This window comes from Poecile atricapillus, chromosome 9, assembly GCF_030490865.1.
Source record: "Poecile atricapillus isolate bPoeAtr1 chromosome 9, bPoeAtr1.hap1, whole genome shotgun sequence".
In the NCBI taxonomy this organism is placed as follows: domain Eukaryota; kingdom Metazoa; phylum Chordata; class Aves; order Passeriformes; family Paridae; genus Poecile; species Poecile atricapillus.
Genome location: NC_081257.1, coordinates 14,970,029 through 14,987,167, shown reverse-complemented (window position 1 = coordinate 14,987,167; position 17,139 = coordinate 14,970,029). Strand labels below are relative to the sequence as shown.

The following is a 17,139-nucleotide window of genomic DNA, read 5'->3' as shown; positions in this document are numbered from 1 at the left end:
TGCAAATACATTTAATGCAATGCAGCCACATGAGTAGTACCTACTCCATCCCACCCAGAAGAGACAGCAGAATAAACAGAACTCCACATCACTACCACAATCTGCTTGTGGTTTGCTTTCAAACCAAGATGAGGTGGATTCTACCTTGTATTACTCAAGTTATGTTAAAGCGTTACCAGAAGTGACGCTTTGATCAATTATCTTCCACGAATTAGTGCCTCAGCCTGGAAGGTTCTCAGTCATCAGCTGTGAACTACCAAGCTCAATAGTCTGGCAATTAGGTTACAGAGGTCTGTTAGATAATGATCCAAACTGAGGTGACCAGACATTTTCTTCCACTTCAGGAAGCCAATGCCAAGGCTTTCATAAAGCCAGTAACAGATAACACACCATGCTGTTCAAAAAGCCTGGGGACCTTCTCAAGCTTGGGAAGCTTCACACCTACATAACACATCTAAGAAACAACAGCTCCCACCACACTACTGCAGAAGCCTGAACAGGTTAAGCACAGACCTGAGAGCCATGATTGACTTTACCCCAGTCTCAACAGCTCTGAGCAAAGACTGTCCCATGCAGGCTGGATATTTAGTGCTTTCAAATGAAGTCCAACATGGAATGGTGGCCCAGGAACCATCCATGAAGGGCATTCAAGGTGCACACAGTTGAGGAGTTGCAAGCTGGCACCAGCCATGTGATCTTATTCTTCTACTGTACAATCACAGCCCTCCATGCCAGACACTGCTCACACTTGGAAATTCTTGTTTCAAGGATAAAATTCAGGGCACCAGACTGCATAGAGAGAGGGGTGAGAGAACTATTGCTGTGCACAGGCCATCAGGCAATGCTCTCCCTTCATACCACAGTGAATCCATGGCCTGGAGGAGTGAAAATAAGCAACAGGAAAATTAAGTGGCAAAGGAAGCAGAAGCTGGGACCCTGCAAGATTTGGTACTTGGAGAAATAAACCATACAGAGCAGGAGTTCTCCAGTTATTTTGTTAACATGCAGACATCTAGTCATGTCTTATCCAGAACAAGGAATTTTATAACAAGAAAAAATTCCCAATAAGATATGTTATACCTTCAAGTGGCATTACAAACACAAGTTTTTGCTCACTCAGATTAAGAAGATCCTAACTTTTTCTGGCAAAATATTTGAGCTCCTGGTTCAGGGCTGAGAAAAATTCTTTGGTGTTGTACAGGAGGAACAAAGGTTCAGAACCAGCTACCTGCTCATGAGAGCCATGAATTTTAAAGACTTTTCGGTTGAGACTTTTCTTCATCTGGTTTGCTACCCTCCCACCTGAACAGTCTGACAGCCACTGGCTGAGCAGGACTGACTGGCTCATCCTTTCCCCTTTCAGGGGAGCCCAGACCTTCACCCTAGGGCTGCAGAGATGCACAAAACAGGTCTGCAGTGCCAATCTGAAATGCAAACTTCTATGAGCAGGAATTCAGCCAGTATAACTGGCTGACTGTTGGCATTTCAGGAGCATGCTGCCCTGCCAAAGGGCAAAAAAGTGCCCAGGAGACAGGAAAACCAGATTTACAGTAGTTTGTTAGGAACAGCATTGAGTTCTACAGCTGAGTGGCTGCTCCTCTGCTAGAAGGAACAGCTAGACAGAACAGAGAGACTGTAAGGAAACAAGGGAGAAGTATGCACATCTGTGCTAGAAGGATAAACCATAGTCTGTGGTCAGCACAGTTCTGTTTGCAGACTGTCCCAGTTCCAGGCACCCCTTCTCTGTCATTATAAGCTGTGTACTCCACACACATGGCAGGGACTGTGCCTTCCTCTGGGAAAGGAAACAGTTTACTCTGCCACACATAGATAACTAATCAAAACCCCACAAAAGCATGGCTCAGACAGCACTTTTCAGACTTGTACATGGACCAAACTGAGCAATCAGCCACTCTATGTCAACCCAGGACTCCCTGGTAGAGCTGACACAAATTTAGCCTCATAAAAAAAGTTTCAGTTTAAATCTTCTCAGGGCTTAGTGGGAAATACACTGGTTAAAATCATGGCTCAGCTAGGAATAGAAAAGATCATACCGGCTAAAGACGGGTTCAAACTAAATCTAATCTGGACAGACTATCTGGAGAATGGCAGACAGGTCCAGCACACACAAGAACAAGCTGGGAGAGAATCACTGCTTGAGCCAAGCTACTGGTGAAAACAATAATTGAGAAACTGAGAACAAACCAGGAAAGATACTCTGTAAATGGGATAACAACTGAGCCCATTGCTACTCTGCAATGATGAGACTTAGGGTTTGGGATAGAAACTTCCTCCTTCATCAGAGCTGACTAAATCAAGATAATGGGGGAGCAATCAACAGGAAAAGAACTTCAGTCCCCTCCACCTGGTGCCAGTCTTCCCCAAGGTGACCCTTGTCCTAGTCCTGTATGTACTCCACCTGGATTCTCCCTCAGCCCCAGGCCTGTCTGTATTCCCCACAGCTGTAATCTGAGCATGCAACTCCTCAGCCACTCCATGGAGTAATATTCACTACAGAACATGATACACACACACAAGACTGATTCTGTATCCTGGGAGAGGTGCTATAGCTCCCCAAAATACACCAACTCAGTTTTCAGTCATAAGAGCCTGCCTCCAAGAATACACAGCACCATAATTCCACTGCCGGTCGGCTTTGCATAGCTGTTCCCCAGGGATCACAGCAGCAAAGTTAAACAACAGAAAGTTTTAACTGTCCCCCATCCCCCTAAAAAAAACAACTCAAAAGGATACTGCCTAACAGCAGAGACCATGTCTCTAGAGACAAAACAACAGATAGCCTGACATTGTTCTCTTCCTTCTGAAATTAAAAGTTCAAAGGAACAACTAGGGCTGTTCTGTACTGTGCCCTCTGCATATTTGGGTAAGCATTTAAAACCAAGTGCAAGAGCTGACTTTCAAGGGTGAAACATCTAGAAGTGAGCTCTGTTTTTGAATTATTTTTAAATGTTTAGACAGGACCTAAAATAGGACCAGTGTTTTGAGTACTTCTGAAGAGTATGAACCTCACGTAGGCCATGACATTTTTAGTTTGAAAAAGTTTGGAACAGAGGTTTTACTGTTCATGCATCAGCTTATCACCAATTTTAGCTTAATTTAAGTTAGAGTCCATTACAAGGCAAGAAACACCATTTCAAAGGAGGGAAATGAACAAAAACAAGTGTAGGTTATCAGTTGCAAGGCAGTCTCAATATAACCTACCATTCCATAATAGCAGGAACAGCATTTGCCACAGAGAAAAGGGGAAAGTCAGCTTCTCTGCTTACAATATTCATCTTCACACCACTTTTCCTACCTGTGTAGTTTCTAGAAATACACTCTCTGCCTCTCTTCAAAATCAAGTCAACAGCCTGCAGACTCCAGCAGCCCAAGGCAGTGCCTTCAGCAAGCAAGAGGTGAATGCTAAACATCACAAGCAGCACAGAACTAACCTAGAACACAAGCTGTGCCAGTCTCTTTTTTTACCAGTTTTATTAGCATCCCCCTCCCATGCCATGCTGACAAAGGAGGCTGCACTTGTCCGGGTCTGGCCTGACACATCAGACTGAAGCAAACACATAGTAGCACTTCACCTGCCTGAATACTCTCCCAGGCTTCAACAATGAGCATCTCGGGGACTTCTTGGGATAAAGGTGGTTTCTATGCTCTTGGTAAGCTTCAATAGCTCCTTCTTCTATGGACCTTCCCCATGTTCTCACATGCACACAGTCACAACATCCTGTGGCAAGAAGCTTCCATCAATTCTTGCAAAAGCATCTTTAATTCTTAATCAAGAATTAAGTTGTTACTTGGTTTTAAGCTTACTACATGCTGTCTCCATGCAATACCTATTCATACTTCCAATGGAAAAGGAAAAAAAAGGCTGCTCCCCCTCTAAACTTTCCAGGTGATTCAGGAATTGAAGATAACTGTCATTTATTGTTTTTCAGGTGGGAGAATCCCAACTTACTCTGTCATGCTTTGTATGGAAGGTAACACTCACCTCTGTTCACTGCTGCTGTTCCATTTCTAAAAGCTGAAGATACCTTTATTAAGATGGCAATGGTTTTCTGAAAGTTGTAGAAAACTCAACTTCCATAAGAGCTGGAGGAACTAATGTGATAGTTAATGTGATAGTTATCAAACACAGCAGGGATTCCCCGCTTCTATTGTGAATTGCCCGTCTGGTAGTTCTCTGTTAAAATATTCAGCTTAACTCCTTAAACAGTTTGTTCAAAAGCAAGTTTACTTTCAAGCCACAGCATCCAGCTGCACCCTTCTTCCACCAGAACAGGGTGTACTTTCAAAAAACTTTCTCCCCCTGTTAGTTCTTTGAAATACAAATTATCTTACGTTTGAATTAGCCTGCCCTGATCCCTCACAAGATCATGTGCCAGAGCTTTATTCTGTCATACGTTCTTCACAAACATTTCAATCCAGCAGTTTTTCCTCAAGTATGGGCACGTTATTTATAGATTTCCTGACACTACACAGGACAATATTGTTACCAGACCTTGTTCTCCTGCAGTCATATAACAATATTTGGGTTTGGATAGTGTTTGTATCCCAAAAATCCTGAGTGATTTCTACCACAAATCCAGTAACCCTAATTGCTTCCTACATTCTTTATGAGATATAGAACTTTGTTAATAATACATGCTTAGCTGACTAAGCAACCTAAACTTTCCTGTCAGGCTGAAATAACTTTCCTGGCTTTACTCTGTCCTTCGCAAGTTTTACTATTAAGAGTTAAATAAGCGTTTTTTAAAGATGCAGATAGGTAGAAGTATAATTGGAATTAAAAAAGAGAAGGAAGGTCATTAAACCCCAACAGAACAATACATTACCTAGAGTTACAATACTCAGTGCTAACAGCCTCTTACAAATATAAACCTACCCCATCATTTAGGGTTTTGAACCACACTCTAAGGGTTAGAAGGAACACTTCACCCCACAAATGGCCCATAACTGGTCCTGATAAAAACAAACAACCCTTCTCCCAAGGTTCTATGAGCACCTGAGGTGTTTTCAGAGGCAAAGGTAAATGTTTCTCTCGAACAATTCTTGCCTTGCACACAGCACTGCAGTTCTGTATTTATCTTTACTCTTAAAACCCGGTGGTGCACAGAAAATAGGACAGAAAATCAGTCCCTGAACGGCTTAAAAGGGAGGGAAGAAGAGGGAACAAGTAACACTCTCCTAGGTAACACCAAGTTGCTACTCCGGCTGCACAGGAATGAAGTCAAGTGCAACTCAGATAATAACCGTAACTCCCATTTCAGAAGTCAGTTTGTTCAGACATGATCTTTCACACTTAAAGGTACTAAAAAGCATATCCTCTAGTGCACTTCTGCTGTAGAACTTTTTCAATAGGATCTGGACAGAATCACCTCAGTATCTCAAAGAATACATAGAGTCCTCTGGCCTCCTTAAGATTTTGTATTTTTTTATGTACCCTGAAAGTATGGATCCAGGAGAGACTGGCCTGAATTTAAGTAATCTCAGGTACTTACTCATTCCCTATTTCAGCTTTGATTTAGTGGTTTTACTGGAACCACCCAGAGCAATGCTAAGCTGAGACAACCAGACTCTTCAATCTTTGTACATTTGTTGTATATATTCAGGATTTATTCTTGGGTGCTCCAGATTGAACAAGATTTTCTGAAAACTTGCTCTTTATTATCTAAAAGTTCCATCCAGGTCTACTACCAAACTGAAACACAGAGACTGCACCCCAGAGAGGTCTGGGCTGGGGGTTGCTGTCTCATTTTGTTCATTGTTTTTATTTCTGCTGGTTTTCTTTCTCCTGATGTTAGAGCTGCAAACCCAACAAGCAGACATCCTTCTGATGAAGGGCTCCTGTACTCCCAGTGCTCTAACATGATACTCATCTCTCCAGTGCAAAAGTCAGTGACTCATCTACATCAGCTCCTAGTATCCAGGTGCCAAGGTTTCACTTCCCAGGCAGAAGTTCATGCAGATTTGTAGATCTCCAGCAACTCATTCAGTCTGAGATCTCTGGTGTACCACCCTACATTTGATATTCAAATTCTCATATTCAAATTCCATGTATTCACCTACAGAGTGCTTCTCCAGGCAAACTGACAGCAGAGTTGTAACTTTCCTGTTTAATAGGAAGCAGCCTGAAAGAATTAATTTTCAGGGAAACGTTTCTTCAAGGGTCTATAGCTGTCAACACCACAAAGCTCAGCCAGCACAAGCAGCTCATCACATTCCATGGTGATTGACAGACAGAGATGAGCATCACTCCTGCTCCAGGAGTCTGTCTTCAGGTTTGGCAATACTCACTGGCCCATTTCTACTTATAGATCACCATCAGAAACTCATGGTTTTGTTTTGGTTTTTTTTTTAGTTTGTTTCTGCCTGTAGGTTAAATTTATTCCTTTCTACAGAAAATTCAAAGTTTAAAAGTTAGTTTTTATATTTCAAGTGCAGCACCACTGCAAAAGGTGTACAGTGGCCAGACTTCGGTAGCACTGTAACCCACAATTCCCAATCACTCTCTCAAGAAATTTGGGGTAACAAAGAAAAAAATGACAAGCAAATAGGCAACCTCTGGAATAAATACATCTGCTTACAGCAGAACTCTACAGAACAGAGCTTCTGTTGAAGAGGTGTCCTTCATCCTTCACAGGATTTCCCTGGATGAAGAGAATGTTCCCTTTGCAAAGGGAACAAGTGAACACTCCCACATACAGCCACTCACTCTTTCCAGCAGACCACGTGTCTGGAGAATGTCCAACTGATCACAGGTGGTACAGTTGGTCAGGTGGGTTCGTCACGCAGCAGCATGCAGAGGCTGCCCAGCATGACAGTGGCCACACACACGGAGGGGATCAGGAACACGGAGGAGCCCAGCGGGCCGCAGCAGTCCATGGGCATCCCAGTGCTGACTCCCAGCACATTTTGCTTACCATCTGGGCTCTTGGGAACGTTGAGACACCTTCATTTCTCTAATTGAAGACTGTGCCTCAAGCTGGAAAAAACAACAGAGCATGAAATGCAAAGATTATTTTTTCAATAAATTAAATCTGTTGCACTTGACTCCCGCTGTGGTTCCATTCCCCCGAGAAGGCATGGTCTGGCCAGCTGCACAAAGTCCAGGCAGCCCTGGGAAAACAATGGGATCTTTTTCTTGCCAGAACCAGCCTTCCTGTTCACCCTTCTAACCATGGCATGGAGGACACCCCCAGTGTGTCTGCGGAGGAGAGGAGTCTGTTGGCATAGCAACCTGCACACGCTAACTCTCTGCTAATGAACAGGGATAAAATGTTTTGTTCTCATTAGGAAAAATACAGACACATTCCTGATTGGTGAGTAATGTCTCTGCCTCTGGGAGATTAGCTCAGAGCTGTGCAGCCTGAAACAGCCTCAATTCAGCCCACTGCAGAGCTTCCCTTGAACAGCCACTCTCCAAGGACCCAGCATCTCTCAAGGGAAAGCCCACGGAGCTTTCTGCAGCACTTTGCCTTTGGGCCTGAGACAGCTCAAGGCGAGAATAATGAGAAGAGGCTAGACAGGAGCAAACCAGAACAGGCACAATGGGAACACACCCCCTGTCCCTGCAGGGGAGCCAGCTCTCGCTGGTGCCTTCGCTGCACCTGGGTCCCAAGCTACCTCGCAGCCAGGGAGAGTTTCTCTTAGTGAATCCACAGTAGGTCTGCGTTGCACAGGGCTCAGATCAGCCTGGGACCCCAGCTCCCACTCTAGCCACATTTCGCAGTGCCGGGCAAATAAATGAACAGAGCAAAGAGCTGCAGAAAACTTGACAGCAGAGCTCTGAAAACATTAGGTGCCTGGGTGCAGAAAAGACAACAAGGGCTCCTGCCTACCAGTCTTCATTAGGATTTTGGCATTAACAATCAACAAAATCCACCACGAGTCTGGTATCTGGAGAATATTTGCACCCTGCTGTTTTATCACTAAGGTCTGTATCTGGGTGCTAACCCAAGCTACACAAAGCCTCTGCCCACACAGGCAATACTGCTTCCTGAACCCCCTCTCCTCTCCAGAGGGGAGCCTCCCACAGGAGCCAGCACAGCAAGTGGGAGGATCACAGTACTTCACTCTTTGCAAAGAAGATCTGGGGCAGATGCAAAGCCAGACACCCGATGCACAAGCAAAAATTCAGTCTCCAACCACACCTTTGCCGGGCTTTTGGCATATCCTGGTCTATAAAGCACAAACGCAGCCCAGCAGAAACAAACCGTGTAATTGTGCTCTGAAGCCACAGCTCATCTCTCCTTTATGCTGCTACTGGGTCCCATTTGCTCACATCAGTTCACCTTGCCTTGAATTCAAAAGCTGTTGAGAATAGGGACTGCAAACCTTAGAGGGCACTTAGTGTTCCTAGGGGCTGAACAAGTACGCAAACTCCTTTCTCCCTCTGGTGGGAGATAGGTGCTGGCCAGGATAAGTACCTCACACAGATACATTCAGCTCCACATCAAACGGGGATGTGGCAGAGCTCTCTTGCTCTCCCAGACTCCTGCACTGTTGATGGAAGAAGAGTGGGATTTAGGCTAACAGGCAGCTGCAGGCTGCACTCTGAGCACCTGCTAACTCCCTTACCCAGCCTCTCAGACTTTCACCTGTCCTTTTCCTGCTCCTCAGAGCTTCAAACAACTCAGCAGCTCAAAGTGATGCAGGAGGAGAAGGGAGACTCAGCATCGGGAAGGAAGGACTCTGCTCGCTTATGCCTTTGAGAAATGCAGATGTGCTGCAGGGAACTCAGTGGTGCTGCTCTCCCTCAGCCACAAAACCTGTGTGTTAACCTGTGCTATGATCTGCCCACAGGACTGCTCGGGCTTCATTTTTACTTTACGTCCTTCCAGCTGAGAATTCTGTTATTTCAGTCCCTAGGCAGGCACTCTACTGCCTGTAAAGCCATCTCTCTTTGCCGAAGGGAGAGAAATAACCCAGGCTCTTGCCCAGCAGCGACAGACCCCGGCCTTGGCTGGCAGCCCCTGCCCAGCCTGCCGTGAAGCGCAGATCCCTCCCAGACCAACACAAGGCCAGAGGGGCCGCGGTGCTGCTTTCCAGCCTCAGGCATTTTACTTGTTCCAGGCGATCCCTCCCCCAGCCCTCAGAAAGGAAAAGCCGTGGGAATGGAGCTCAACACCCCGAAGTAGGCTCACCCCGGGCGATGAGGCGCTTAACTCCCTGCGCGCCGGCGGGCAGCCCTCGGCACAGGGGACATCCCTCGGCACAGGGGACATCCCTCGGCACAGGGGACATCCCTCGGCACAGGGGACATCCCGGGAAGGGCCCGTCCTGCTCTCTGCACTGACGGACACCTGCACCACGGCCCCGCTGTTGTGCCGGCAGGGAAGGCACAGATCTGCCACTCGTCCACCACAGTCCCTCTCTCGCTTTCTCAGGACACTCGTCACTCCAGTGTTTCCATGCTCCACCAGCACGCAGACAGCAAGCCACAAGAGGAAAGCCCTCTTTTCATGTTTCCACTCTCCCAGCAGGTCCCAGAGGCTGCCCACTTAACAAAAAGTTATCTTTACCGTGTCACCAAGGCACTTTTCCTCCCTTTTGCCCCACATGCTGCGTGCGGTCAGCCATCAGCCAGCATGTCAGGAGTTAAGTTCCCATTTCCATTCTCCTGACCTGCACCAACGCTGGCTGAATATCGAGCTATTCTTTGCAGCTTGATAAAGCATGAGAAAGCTAAAGGCCTCACACACTCCTCTTTTCACAGCTTGGCCTGCTGCCCACAAGCTGTCACTCCCTGGCACCCAGGGCAAAGAGAGAGAAGAGGCCAAACTGCAGCCAGCTGCAATGAATCACTCGCTCCCCATCCCTCCTCCCCAGGGAGCCCGGGTCCCTCCTTCCGGCAAGGGGATAATGTCTGCCTGGCTGCGCTGGCTTCTTTCACAGAAAAAGCCATCCTGGGGCGGGGGGGGGCTCCTATTGCAAAAGCTGCCGCCACAAAAAAGCGCAGAGCAGCTCCCAGCAAGACTGAAGAACAAGGATTTCTGCTCAGCAGCTGGATGGCAAAGCACGCCTGCAAGTGTTCAGCACAAACACCACTTAAAAATCTGAAGTTGGTCATTTGTCTAAATTGCAGGAAATTCTGGAGGAAGGCTCAGGCACAGAATCTGATTTGAAGGAGACTCTTTATCTCTTCATGCCCCACTCATGCGATATTTATTTTGGGGACTGATTTCCATTCAATCCTTTCCTGGCGGCCCTTTTCCTTCTCGCTATATCCAGCCCAATTACCAGGTTTCAGCCAAGCTTTTTCAACCACCACCACCATCCCCTCAGGTTTATTTTGATGGGTTCCATCATACAAACTGCTACCACACATTACAGTTTGTTCTTAATTTTTAACACAAAATAGCAGAGGGAAATGTCCCGATCTCAGGGTCACTGGCATCCAACACAAAAAATGTAGCCAAGAAGGCACAGGAAGACCAAGGTCATCATGTGTATTTCTTGCAATATAGACCCACATTTGGAGAGCAATGCTTTTAAAAGGTAAAGATGTCCAAGCTTTTGCAAGGTCAAGATGTCAGGTGTTTGCTTCCTGGATGCTTTCCTCCATCAGCCTAAGCATGAACTGAACAGTGGCACATGGATCCCCATGCCACATGGATACCTCCATCCACTTGTTTCTGTCTCCTGCAAAGAATAATTTCACTGCACAGTAGCCAGTTCCTGCTCAAAAACTGCATCTCTCCCAGTACAAAGAAAGGAGCTGAAATTGCAGTTTTACTGGGGAGAGAGTTTAATCCCAAACCCCACAAAGCCAAATTCTCATTACTTCAAGGGCAAGACGAGAGGTTGCTTTTCTAACAGCGTGTGCTGCTGTGTTCAGCACCCCTCTTCTCCTACTAGCACTATCCCAATGCCTCATAACCCTAACAGCCATACTCTCTGCCCCCCATTCCTACCCAAGGCAGCCATTTAGACTCCAAATTCAGCATACCTATCTGGTAGTCTGCTTCAAATTCAGCCAGTGTGAGGGCAGGATTAAATAAATTCCTCTTATCTCTTCCTGCACTTGCAAGGTGATGAGGGAAGGAAGAGCTGCACAGTTCCCACCTGGCAGACAATGTGTATTTAAACAGTGAGAAACTCATCAACTTTGTTTGGATCACAGAGATGATCCACAAAGGGTTTCTTTTATTAATGTTGTTGTTTGGAGTTTCAGGGTGTTTGTTTTTACAAAATCTGGAACAGCACAAAACAAAATCATGAAAAGAAACCTTTCTTGTTAAGAGAAACGGAAGGACCTTTGCTATTCCTAAAGCCACCTTCATTACAAACTAAACCAAGTCTTAAAACACTCAGGGGCACAGGCTGTCAACAATCACAAGTAATCACAGTCAGTGCCACTTTATCAGGTTCTCTGCCAGATGACACACTACATATGGATTTCCCCTTATGATACATTTATAGCACTTTGTAAGGTTTCTCCTGTACATCTACATCAGTAAGTGTCTCTTCCACGACACCTGCAGCTACAAAACTGGTACATTGAAAATATTATTATACTTAGCATCCATATGTTAGCAAGATCCGGGACTTGGGTTACCCCTTGTGCAAATCAAATACAAAACAATCCCTTACCATACTCACACACCTCTCTGCTGTGGGAATGCCAGCTTGTCCAGCATTGCCCCCCTCCTCTGACAGAAGGATCTCTAAATGCAAAGCTTAATAGAAACAGTTAATATCTTGAGCGTGGCTCTGAGCCATCTGAGCTCTATGTGTAATATAATCGGGTTCATAATGCCCAGAATAGCACTCTGGAGTCCTAGTACAGACTAAGACCTCACTGTATTAAGTGTTGTGTGGATAGTTGCAGTGGTGCCGTTTTCTCTTCTGTAAAATTACTGAGCACCATATACAGGAACCAACCATAACCTGTATTTTACAGAAGCTGGGACACAGGAGAGCAATGTATACTTTTCAAATGTCTTTTTTTGGCAGCTAAATCAAGTTAGTATTTTCACAGACACACTGAGGGAGGGAGGGAAGGGAACACTGAGGTTACTCTCTCTCCAGAGCAGACAGGCAAAAGCCTAGTTCAGCCAAAGCTCACTGAAGCTCTTTATGTTCCCGTTCAGTGACAGAGGTCACTTGTCGAAGCCTGAACCAGATCTGGTACAGGACTGCCTGCTAAGCATGCTGGCAAAAGGATCTGAGCTATACCCTCCTCTGCAGTTGTTTGTGTTTCTTCAGGAACACCAAAGACCTGGAGTCTGTCCCAACACTGCTTGCACTGCCTTTGCTAAAAACATGCCTTTTAGCTCCAAAGTAAAATTTGTCTTGAATTCTTTGTGCTCTGAAGAAAGCAAGCACATACACAGGGTCCATGAAGTAAGTAATTGCATGTATTTGCCAAAACACTTCACTTATGCAAATTCTAATTTTCAGAACAGATTCCAGGATTCCTTTCCTACCATAAACAGGTTAGATCCATGTTTGAGCTGATTACCCTTTCATGCTCTTTAGGTTCACATTGCACAGCAGGTGCTGCTCATACTTCCAAAGCATCCAGAAGTCACAGCAATTCATTGATTTTTATGAAGCACCAGGTCATGCTTTGTGGCCTTCAGCTGATCACAGTTCATAAGATTTCTTCACATTTCAGGCTTAGGAACTGTATGTGTTTGAAGTGAATAGAGACTAGATGCCTTTTGGCAAGATGCCTGAGGCAAAGGCCTCAAGAGAGAAATCCACCATTTCCCAGGCTAATACAAATGGACAGGCATCTCCTTGCTTCAACTTTTATTCCCTGTTTGTGAACTGGCCATAAAGAAGGACATTCTCCTCTCACCTAAAAAAATCTGTGGTTTTTAGCACTGCTTTGTCTTTTTTTCTGCTGTGTGTTTCTCCCCAGAGAAGAGGAGCCCCATCAGCCCACACAGTGTCTGATTATAGTCCATCCTGCCCTGGCAGCATGTTCTCCTGAGCTAAACTGAACAGGTGGGGAAGGAAGACAAACTTCCACAAAGCTATTTCTTAAACCACATGTACAGGGATACTGTGAAACAGAGTAGGGTCATGGGCAAGGGAAGATTGAACACATTTATAGCTAACCAGCAAGACTGCCATGAGAGACCATGACCTAAAACAGATTTTCAGAGAGAAACACCAAATCCAACAATCACGTGCAGCCCAACTGGGAGCTGCCACTGCCTCCACTCTTGCTGTACCACTGCAATGCAATCACAGTACCATCTTTCTCACTGAAGTACCTGCTCCTCTAAGAGGAGGTAATAAAAACTACCTCATCTTTTGCATGCCACAAATGATGAGGATCTAAAAGTCTGGGTTTTGGCATCTAAAATAACTGCTGTGAAAATGTTACAGGAGATTTTTGGCAGAACAGGTGAGAAGAGCTTTCCAACTTCTTGAAAGAGATAATGTGTACAGAGGCAACCCAGTGCAGAACTGCAGGGACAGCAAAAATGGAAATCCCACTGCTGTGGTGGACATTTCTGAGGCTGTCGGTGCAGGAAAGAGGAGAAAGTTAATTGCTGCTTTACCTGTAGAGTCAGGTAACTCAGGAGACAAGCCATCAGGATCCACAGAAATTCTGATTATCTTCTGGAATAACAGATGTAGTTTCTGTGAGAAAGATTTTTCATAGGGATATTTTTGACTATTGGTTGAATAACTTCTTTGTTCCAGAATCTACAGGGGGGAAAAAAAAAAAAAAAAGAGACTCTTCCTGCTATTGCTTTGCCACTCAAGACATTGTCATTGTCACCTTTCAGATGTGTAAGCATAAGAGACAGCAGCAGCTGAGCTGTAGTAATTAGGAGGGAGAGATGTGCAGGCCTTGTCTCACATCTTCCTGTTAAGATGCAGTTTACACTTTGGCAGGTTTGGCAGTCCCCAGTGAAAATAAGCCATCTGCATTTGCTCCAGCACACCATCCTCATTTCTGAACCCTTCAAGCAGTTCTGGAAAAATCAGCATTGCCTCCCTGCTTTTTTCAGGCCTAAATGTAGTCACAAACCCATTCATTCTCTTACAGTAATGCAGGAACACTGGCTCTAGACCTGTTCACAAGGCAACTACTTAAAAAAAAAAAAAAAAAACAACAACCCAACATTTCCCATTTTATTCAGGCATCTACTGAGTTCCAAGTTCCACTGCTTTCTGTACTTGCAGCAGGGAAGCCAAGAGGGACGCAAGCAACCTTATTCAATTCTATTCACAAGCATCCTTCCTTGGGAAAGCCAATAACTTTCAGAGGGTCTCTGCAGACTTTGCTCCACTGCTTTGCACACTGGAGAATGGCTGGTTGGTAATCCTCTTTTCACTCAGTGAGCACAGACCCAAAGGTTTTCATGCCTGTGAGCTCAGAAATTTCCATTTCCATTTGAGAGAGACATTTTCCTGGCAGTTCTCAAAAGATGCATTTGTAAAATAGGGAAACAACCTCAAGGAATGCTAAAGCAAAGGAATAAAGCTGTACGTGGACAGCCTTTCTACCTCAGCCAGGAAAGGAAATTCCTTCTCAGCACCAATGCCCCTTAAACACAACCTACTCTGCAACTACCAAATACTTGATCAACACAAAGTGACCAGCTGACCACCCTACCCTGTACAAACACTAAACATTTTCCTCAGTTCCTGGGGCAACAGCCTCCAAAATCCCAAATGAAAGAAAATGTCCAGAAATGTGTGTTTGTGTGTGCATGCAATAAAAGCAAAGAAAAGGGGTGCACATCAGGTGGCTGCAACACTTTAGAGAGGTGAAGGTGTTCTAATGAACTCACTACAGGAAGACACACTCTTAAACTTGCAGTCCATAGACTTTTGTTGTCTCCAAAGATAATTAAAAAGCCAAATCCATTGGTGTATCCGTATTGTAAAACGTTTAGAAGTTTGCAAATCCAACGAGGTTGAAACTTGCTTCTTCCAAGTGTGAAAGATTTAGATGGCCCAAAGCCAAGTCCCAGGAGAAAGCCCTAGTCACTGGCTCAGGAATGCCAGCTCTTAACACCAACCAAATGCATACAAACCCTCTGGTAGGGCAATTCACAGTATCATCTCCCACAAAAACTCACTTAAAATTGCAGCTATCATTCACCTCCTTACTTCTGTGCCAGGGAAACCTGACTGTGTCTCACTTTAACACTCTCCAAAGCAGTCAGCCGAGTGAGCTGTTTTCCTTGCCTTGCTTTGGGGAATTCCTGCTTGGTGTTTCTGTAAAGAGAAACAAGAAGGCTTCACACTGCAACAGGCAGGATCCCCCCCATCACTCCCAGCTCCTTAGCAAAAGCATTCCTGAGGTGCACTGTGCCCTAATAAATCAACAAAAGAGCTCCAGGTTTCCCGGCAGCTGGAAACTGGAATTCTGCAGTGAAGGCAAACACCTCTCCAGCTAAAGCAAACACAGCCAGAGAGCCCCTGCTGAGCACCACAGCTACTGTCAAAAGAGGGATGGAGGGAGAAGGTGGGATCATAGGGCATCTGGCTGACAAAAGGCGATCCAACATAAAGACAGAAGATGCTCATAAGCTGAGCCCTGACACAGGCTTTCCTCTGTGCAGGCATGTGCTTGACAAAATGGTTTATCAGAATAAACCCACAAAACTTCATTTTTAGAGCAATAGCCATCTTGTCCTGATACAGATGGTACTTTTGCCTTTAAGAGCATTTATTTTAGTGTTTAGAAGACCCATGTAAAAGATCCTGCAAAAATACAGAACAAAAATAGCCTAGTCTTAAACAGCTTATAACTTAACTCTAAAATAAACGAAGCCAACAGCAGTGATTAGTATGAACAGCACTCAGCTCAGCAGAACAAGACGACTGCTGTTTCCAGGGGCAAAGGAAGGCATTCGGGTTTTTTTTTCTTTTTAAACTATATAACAGAAGAAACCTGATGAAAGATTTGAGAGAAGAATTATTAGGTGGGCTGGAATACATTTATGGGCCAGCCATCTCTCAAACAGAAACCAAGCATTTTTAAAAGTAGCACAAGGAAACAACAGAGGGTAATGTTACCAGACAAACAGCAGCAAGAGCCCAGTTTCCAGCACTAATATTTGCTAGATTGCATACAAAAAACTAGATGGGCTGCTTCAGTGCCTCTTTTTCAGTTGCACTTGGCGAGTAAGGGAAAGGAGAAACCAAGCAGGGCTGAAAGAGTGACAGTAAAAAGCAAAAGAACTGACTGCCTCAGATGCTCTTACAACAGGAACAACATCAATACCATAAAATATCTCTCATTCAATAAAACAAAGGCATCTTCCTCAGATGCACCCTGAGAGCTGGAATAAATACCCAGTTTTTACCATCTCCCCCTCCTGATGTTTATGCTCTCCCACAGGGAGTTTCCTGGTAACGCTTTCATTGCGTGGATGGGAGGTAGCAGAGGGTAAGTGTGAACAAATTTACTTATGTCAGACCCGATCTGGACTGCAAATCCAAGTCTTCACCTTCCATGGCATCATTTGGAGCCCTCACTTTGAGACCACTGTAAGGCACATTCTGCTTCCCACTCCTTTGAAGAACCACCAGATACCAATCCACAAGCAAACACTGCTTTTAGGGTAAACCCTGGTCTACCTACACGTGGTTAATTGAGACACCAGATGCCAGGCAGCTGACAGTGCACAGCAATGGTGCGAAGCCAGCAGCCCCATCAGCAGGTGAGTGTCAGGAGCTCCCACACCACAAATCAATCCTCCCAGCCTGAGGGAGATCCAGCTGGCAGAGTTGTGTTCTGTTTGGGAAGACCGTGAGTGGCACTTAAAAGCCCTGAGTCTGAGGAAAGAAATAACAGATGAATGTGCTGGGTGAAGGACTCCTACATATGCATACGTGGAGAGAGACACACAAAGGAGGGCGGGGGGAGCGGCTGGCAAGAGTGACAGCAAGACTTGTCTCTGGGCCTTGTGCTTATTTTGACCTTTCAGCTAAAGATTCTCCAAAAAGGCACTGCTCAGCCCCAAGCCTGATTAGATGTCTTGGGAAAAACAGAGCACAAAGCTTCACACATGAATGAGCACAGAGCCATAACACGATCTTGATATTCCCACCCATCCATATGGCCAAAAAAAGCGACGTTCTTCAATGCAAACATTGGCAGCAGCAATATGAAACTAATGTGTTAATTAGCAGATTTTGCAATCC

At 45.2% G+C, this 17,139-nt stretch overlaps 1 protein-coding gene across 1 annotated transcript in view; it reads right to left on the bottom strand.

The window, feature by feature from the left end:
• The window catches only part of PLXNB1 (plexin B1), a 76,833-nt gene that overhangs the window by 48,215 nt on the left and 11,479 nt on the right, over window positions 1–17,139 (bottom strand). The window contains exon 2 of the mRNA XM_058845111.1: window positions 6,728–6,997. The gene's annotated coding sequence lies outside the window, so the exon portion shown is untranslated. The remainder of the gene's footprint in view (window positions 1–6,727; window positions 6,998–17,139) is intronic.